General features: G+C 36.5%; 1 pseudogene; it reads right to left on the reverse strand.

Moving 5' to 3' along the window:
• Nucleotides 1-4,686: 4,686 nt before the first annotated feature.
• LOC110297989 lies at nt 4,687-5,086 on the reverse strand (annotated as a pseudogene).
• Nucleotides 5,087-8,313: the final 3,227 nt, after the last annotated feature.

Genomic DNA, 8,313 nt, shown 5'->3' on the forward strand with positions numbered 1-8,313 from the left:
CAATTATATGGTCAGTTTTGGAGAAGGTACCATAAGGTGCTGAGAAGAAGGTATATCCTTTTGTTTTAGGAAAAAATGTTTGTAGATATCTGCTAAATCCATTTGTTTCATAACTTCTGTTAGTTTCACTGTGTCCCTGTTTAACTTCTGTTTCCAAGATCTGTCCATTGATGAAAGTGGTGTATTGAAATCTCCCACGATTATTGTGTGAGGTGCAGTATGTGCTTTGAGCTTTACTAAGCTTTCTTTAATGAATGTGGCTGCCCTTGCATTCGGAGCATAGATATTCAGAATTGAGAGTTCCTCTTGGAAAATTTTATCTTGATGAGTATGAAGTGGTCCTCCTCGTCTTTTTTGATAACTTTCAATTGGAAGTCGATTTTATTAGATATTAGAATGGCTAAGCCAGGTTGTTTCTTCATACCATTTGCTTGGAAAATTGTTTTCCAGCCTTTCATTCTGAGGTAGTGTCTGTCTATTTTTCCCTGAGATGGGTTTCCTGTAAGCAGCAAAATGTTGGGTCCTTTTGTGTAGCCAGTCTGTTAGTCTATGTCTTTTTATTGGGGAATTTAGTCCATTGAGATTAAGAGATATTAAGGAAAAATAATTGTTGCTTCTTTTTTTTTGTTTTGTTTTGTAGTTAAAGTTGGCATTATGTTCTTGTGGCTGTCCTTTTTGTTTTGTTGAAGGATTACTTTCTTGCTTTTTCTAGGGCGTGGTTTCCATCCTTGTATTTTTTTTTCTGTTATTATCCTTTGAAGGGTTGGATTCGTGGAAAGATAATGTGTGAATTTGGTTTTGTNGTGGAATACTTTGGTTTCTACATCTTTGGTAATTGAAAGTTTGGCTAGGTATAGTAGCCTGGGCTAGCATTTGTGTTCTCTTAGTGTCTTTATCACATCTGTCCAGGATCTTCTTGCTTTCATACTCTCTGCTGAAAAACCTGGTGTAATTCTGATAGGCTTGCCTTTATATGTTACTTGACCTTTCTCCCTTACTGCTTTTAATATTCTATCTTTATGGTGCATTTGTCATTCTGATTATTTTGTGTAGGGAGGAATTTCTTTTCTGGTCCAGTCTATTTGGAGTTCTGTAGCCTTCTTGTATGTTCATGGGCATCTCTTTCTTTAGGTTTGGCAAGTTTTCTTCTATAATTTTGTTGAAGATATTTGCTGGCCCTTTAATTTGAAAATCTTCATTCTCATCTACTCCTATTATCTGTAGGTTATGTCTTCTCATTGTGTCCTGGATTTCCTGGATGTTTTGAGTTAAGGTCTTTTTGCATTTTGCATTTTCTTTGATTGTTGTGCAGATGTTCTCTATGGAATCTTTTGCACCTGAGATTCTCTCTTCCATCTCTTGTATTCTGTTGCTGATGCTTGCATCTATGGTTCCAGATTACTTTCCTAGTGTTTCTATCTCCAGTGTTGCCTCACTTTGGGTTTTCTTTATTGTGTCTACTTTCCTTTTAAGTCTTTGTATGGTTTTGTTCATTTCCATCATCTGTTTGGATGCGTTTTCCTCTTTTTCTTTAAGGACTTCTACTTGTTTGGTTGTGTTTTCCTGTTTTTCTTTAAGGACTTGTAACTCTTTAGCAGTGTTCTCCTGTATTTCTTTAAGTGAGTTATTAAAGTCCTTCTTGATGTCCTCTACCATCATCCTGAGATATGCTTTTAAATCCGGGTCTAGCTTTTTGGGTGTGTTGGGGTGCCCAGGACTGGCTGAGGTGGGAGTGCTGGATTCTGATGATGGTGAGTGGTCTTGATTTTTATTAGTAAGATTCTTATGTTTACCTTTATTCATCTGGTAATCATTGGAGTTAGTTGTTATAGTTTTCTCTGGTTAGAGCTTGTTCCTCTTGTGATTCTGTTGGCCTGTATCAGCCGACCTGGGAGACTAGCTCTCTCCTGAGTTTCAGTGGTTAGAGCACTCTCTGTAGGCAAGCTCTCCTCTTGCAGACAAGGTGCACACATATCTGGAGTTTGTATCTGCCTCCAGGCAGAAGACGAAAGCCTGAGACAACAGCTTCTGTAGTCCACACTCTTACCTGTGCAGACTTGTCTCAGCGGGATCAGGGAACCAAAATGGTTCCCCCAGGTGCTCGGGCAAACCCTTCCAGGATGGGGCAGACACCTCTCCTCTGGCAGGGAAGGTGCCCAGATGTCTGGAGCCCAAAACAGGGTCTGCCTCAGGAGCTCTGTGGCTTCTGCCTTTCCCAGAAGCTGTTAGCTTCTGTAGTCCACACTCTTACCTGTACAGATTAGTCTTCACGGGATCAGGGAACCATGGTGGCTCCTGCAGGTGCTACAGCAAAGCTGTATCTAATGTTTTTTTTTAACTTGTTGCTTTTGGGTGAAAATTTTCTACTCCTTTGTTTTTTGATGTTGTTAGTATTTCACTTGTTTTCTATGATTTCAATATTTCAACATTTTCTCTTCTTGGCATCCAGAAAATCTTGCAAAGGGCCAAGACATTCTTTTCTGTTATCTTCTGTCCTCTTGCCCACATTTACTGTGTTATCCTCTCTCTCTCTCTCTCTCTCTCTCTCTCTCTCTCTCTCTCTCTCTCCCCTTTGATGAGGTCTGTTTATTGATCTCAGACTTTTCTTGAATGCACAACCTTCCTGGATTCAACTCCACAGTCTTGAGATCTGGGGTTACAAATTTGAAATCTCACACTGGGGTATTGCTTGACTTTTCTTTAAGACTTACCGTTCTGACTGAGAGGCAGGCTGTATGCCAACATTTGTACAACGAAATTAACTAGAAGAGAGGTTCCTAGTTTATGGTATTCTTTTACTGCAGAGGGATATTTTTCTATTCAACACCTAAGTGTCTTAAAAACCTCCATATCTTAAAACTTCAGGAAAAAGTTGTATTTTCTTCACTTGATTCTGTTTAGAAATAATAACTGGAAAGGAGGCAGAGGTCGGCAGATTTCTGAGTTCGAGGCCAGCCAGGTCTACAGAGTGAGTCCAGGACAGCCAGGGCTACACAGTGAATCCCTGTCTCAAACAACAACAACAAAAAAAAAAAAAAAAGAAAAGAAAAGAAAAGAAAAGAAAAAACCAAAACCACCACCACCAACAACAACAAAAACACACAACCAAAAAACAAAACAAAAACAGCTCTCTAATTAAAAGAAAAATTACAAGTTTCTAGTAACAACAATGAAACTTTGAATGAGATTAATGCCTTCATTCTGAAATCTAAAAGTGTACATAGTGAGCAAAGGTTTTATTCTGTAAACAGAAGCTTACAGGAACGGCCAGCAAAGGAGATGGACATGGTAGATATTGGAAGCAATGCTAATATAGCACATTCAATGGAGAGGCTGCACAGCAATCTTTCCTAAGTTAAAGCACAGAGCAAGAGCATTTGCGATGTTCCTGGTATGCCACAGGTTGCCAGGAGTCATCCTCTTTGCTACTACCCCTTTTCACCCCTTTAGAGGTTTGGCATTACTCTACCACCAGAAAAACATGACTTACTTAAGTATTGTTTGCATATTTGTATGTTATCCAGAATTTTAAATGTTGAGCAGATTATAATTATGGATTCTCAGAATAGAGATAATTAAATGTATTTTCCAGGGCTGAGAAGGTAGCTCAGTGTTAGAGCTCCACTCAGTATTGAGAATTATGGGATGAGCAATTCTGAAAACAAATGTGGATTTATGTCTTGAATGTACCGTGAATTTAAACATTTGGGGGAAGATATCTTGAGTCACTTCTCTTACATTAATCCACTATTAGAATTTAAAATGCATTATTTAATTTAATTGTCTCTGATACTTATTAATAGTAGAAACCTACAATATTTGTGCAAATTTTCATTAGCTAGGTGTGTTTTGAGGTCTTTAAATATACCATTGTATACTTAACTGTCATAATAAAGTAAATAATAAAAGCTACACTATATTCATATTTTGCTTTAAACAAAAACCAAAGCTGATTATATTGCTTTTATCATCAGAAGTGAACTCTCTAGAGAATGTAATTTTTTTAAAGAATCAAGTCAAAAAAAATAAATTTTACATTTTAGCATCAGCTGAAATACCCACTAGACTCAGTTGCATCAAATAAACAAATGAACAATTAATTAATTAATTAATTAATTAATTAATCATGACCTTCCTAAACTCTCACATGCTTCATTTTTTAATTTGTATTTTGTTTTTACTTGGGGAGTGGCATGGATGAGGAAAACGGGGCAAAACCAATGTCTTCTTGGAGTCTTCCAAGTGTATGAAACTCCAGGGTATATATATTTACAAGGACTAGATGGCATGGCCAGGTGAATCAGATGGAAGGTACCCTAGATTCTTTTTTTTTTCCTACTGACTTCTATGAATAAAATAATAAGCTGAATAAATGGCCAATCTAAGGTACCTAGTAAATGCCAGTTACTTCTCCCACAGGATACAAACATCTAGAGCTCATTATCTTCCTCCTTTTTCAGAATGAAACTCACTTAGCAAACTAGGGAACACCCAGTACAGTACAGTTTATATATAATACAACTGATAAACTGTCTTCCCATCCTGCCCATTCACAAGCCTGGAGGGTGTGGAGAATAGAATTTCCTGACTTTTCCCCAAGCTTTTTGGAGCTCTAGTTAGCTTGCCCTGGAAGGTTCCACATGGAGGGCAATGGACTGCAAATCTTTATTTTAGAATCCACACTTTTTATAGATGATAATTGTAGGGAAAGACCCACATCTAAATGCTGATTTCTTGTGCTGTCTTCTAGATTTCAACAGCTTTGCTGGCTTTGATTACTTGGAAATCCTTATCATTCACAGGGAAAACTTGGTCCCCCTTCTTGAGGTCCTCCTTGTTTTGCATCAGAATTTGGAATCATCTTGGAGATGAAGATTCCTCGCTGGGAGGCCTTTGCTCCTCAATTGTTAAACCCAACTGAGCACTAAGAAGCATCTTCAGTGTGACAATTAAGTGCAGATACTGGGTCAAATCATTGTAGTCTGGGTGGTACTCTCTCTCATGTGGAGGAATCCATCCATGCTGGAGGATTTTCATAGGCACACAGGAAAATCACTGAGAAGTCATAAGGATTCCAGCTGTCCATTTCAGACAAAGCCGGGCAAATAGTCTTTCCTCAGTGGTGCCTCAGATATCAGCCACCACATGCTTGACTTTGAAAGAAAAAGTTTATAGGTTTTTTTTTTAAATTTTATTTTTCATCTTAAACTGAGGACTGGGATGGCAAGGAAATAGAAGAGGGTAGGAGGTAAAAATCTGTCAGGATCCACTGAGTACATGTGTAAAGTTATCTAAGAGCAAATTTAATTAATAAAACAATTTTAAAATTCTATCCTCCACATACTATCTTGATTTTTAATTTCAGACACAAGATGGCACTATTAGTAGTGATTTTAATTTAATCTGTAGATAACAATCAGAGAAATTTGTGTATATTCAAACAAAATGTCTAAGTATATAAAGTCAGTAAGTGGCACATGGATGTACATCCACACAGCCATGGCTGATTAATATTAACATCTGGATGAATAGTCAAAATTTAGTCAGCCAACTGTTCTCTTGACATCAACATGACAGATTGAGATTTTTTAAAAATCATTTCCATGAGAAATTTCTGTGTTAGGCACACAGTCACGATATATTTGTAATAAAGTATGAATGATAAAGATTGATAACAGAATGATTTCAGCACAAGTAGCATGCCTTAAACAAGATATATCATCTTTATGGGAAGTGAAGAAAGGTGTTCAAATGTAGAAAGATGCATAAGGGCATTTGCCACTAAATTACAAGGAATGCATGCTGCCACAGAAGAAACTTTCACGCAGTAAAGACACAAGTTTTAGAATATTGAAAGCATAGGGCTCACTCAGAGTACACAAAGCTCGGACTCTGAAACATTTATGCTGAAATCCCTCCTATCTTTTCTTACATTTCTCAAAATATTGCACAGACATCGAATGGGAATCAAACATATTTGTGGCTAAACCAATAAGGGGATTTATACTGGTAGTAATCATTATGTTCTATCAAGTTTGACTTTTTTCCACATTGCTTCATTCATAGTTCTCAATTAAATAATTACAGCCAATGATCCCATCCTTGGTATTTTTTCTTGATCTAGAAAGATTTGTGTCTGTTAAGCCATCTATAACATTCTTTACTAATACTAAAGTTCTTTTTAATATCCCTCTAAACTATTTATTCTAGTTAGATGAGAAAATTAGAGTCCTGAGAGTATAATTAGAAAGCAAGAAGCTTCACATCTGATCTGGGTTGAGGTCGCAGCCCATACATTCTTTCTATCATGAGCTATAACTCAAATAATAGGTATTTCTACCTGGAATTCAAGTACTGCATATCTTCCCATGCTCTGGCTTTTCTCCCTCTAGCACAGCTGCTATCTCCAGGCTGACATTTGAGTAATGACTGCATCTAATAAACATTTTAATAAAACTACTACTTCTACATTTATTCTTGCCCACCTGATGTAATTACATGTTATCATTTCTTTTATGTACCTCAGCAATCCCGTTCTTGGTCAGAAGTGATATTATTTTTGAAAGATTCCACTGTAAACTGCTCTGGAATGGGGAGTAATAACATGCTTTCTTATTAGTCAGTGGTTATCACTCACCTAACCCCAATTTAAATCATTGTAATTTAACAAATGATGAAGCTGTGGGTCACAGCCTCTGCTTCCATGGATGCAGGCTGAACACATACAATATACTAGATGATTTGTTATTTAGATAAAGTGGAAACCCTTTCTATTGGACACACTGAGAAAATATATCAGACTAAGATAATAACAAAGATATGGTCATTTCCTTTTTTCTTTTCCAATTAACAGGATGGTGTCAAAAGACAAAGGAATAGAGATAGAGTGATTGGCATCATTGGAGTTGAGCAACAAGCGGTGACTTATAAGTTGTAATTACTGCTTTAACTAATTGTTGTTACTGGAGTCTGTAAAACCACCCATCTATGGTGGATCCTGTCAACAGTATTGTGGATGCTTGTATATAGTTCCCTCATGGTTCCACTTTTTGGTAATCCTCCATTTCTCATTCGAACCTCCTCTTGCACCCTGTTGTCAATATACAGCATTGCTGAGTAAATCCATTTTCAGGACACAGTGTGAACTCAGGATTCACTGTCCCTCACTACCACTCTGTGCTCTTTTGGACTGCTTAGCATAAAGCATGTGCCTAAACTTCTTTAGAAATGGATGTAAAATAACATACCAAACACATTTTCTAGAATCCTCAGTAAGGCACAGCCATATTGTGTGCAGCATGAAAGAAAGCAAAATGGTCCTCCTCTGTCCTGCATTTTTCTCAACTTTAACTCTAAACTACCTGTACTCCCCTGTTTGAGAGGGATCCAATTGGAAAGCAGCATTTTTCAGCATCTCTGGGAAAGTCTTTCAGAAGGCGTGAAGGTATATAGACTATTTCAGAGAGTATATGGAAGGTTAATTTCTAAGGAAAGACTGCTGTTTATCCCTGTTAGCATTCATTCTGCAGCTACAGTTACTATACCCATCCCTGCTCTGTGAATTCCCCAGGTAGGTGTGGTGGGAGAGCAGACTGACTAAGATGATATTCATGGTTTAGTAGGTAAGTCTAGAAGTACGTAATTCTTCACCTTGATTAACTTATTCAGGTATGATCCCTTTATAAATGGACAAAAATCACAGTTCATAATCATACTGGTAACTTTTGTTAGTTTGAAATTGTTTCATCTTTTTTGAGAACTGTTAAAAATTAGTAATGTAAAATTTACCTCAGAAGTTAAGAGGCAAAAGAAGCCCATAAGGAAAGGGCTACTAGAGTTTAAAATAAGTATATTCTCTAACTACATTTGAGCAAATAAAAGTAAAATATGGTTGTCTTAAAAATAATAATAAGGAACCTAACGAATCTAAGAGGATTTAAAAAAACAAAAATATACACATAGTTAATATATATCATGAACTACAGCTATAGCTACAAATGAGATTAATAAAACTGTAAGATATTATTATTTCTGTAAATATGAAAATAAATGTGAAGTATGTGATAGGTAATTTTCTAGCACATGCATTATTTAATTGGAACCTGTTACACAAAAGTATTGAGTGCCATATTAAAAAATACAACACTATAAAAGTTCTTTTTTAAGCTAGAGGAATATTTTGTAACTTTAAAATTATTAATTTAATTATGATTTTATACTCTCATTCATATCTGTAATGTGTTTTATTGAAGTCCCACTCCCATTAACCTTTCTTATCCCTTCCTTTTACAAACACACACACACACACACACA

The sequence above is a fragment of the Mus caroli genome, chromosome 7, assembly GCF_900094665.2.
Source record: "Mus caroli chromosome 7, CAROLI_EIJ_v1.1, whole genome shotgun sequence".
Taxonomy (NCBI): Eukaryota; Metazoa; Chordata; class Mammalia; order Rodentia; family Muridae; genus Mus; species Mus caroli.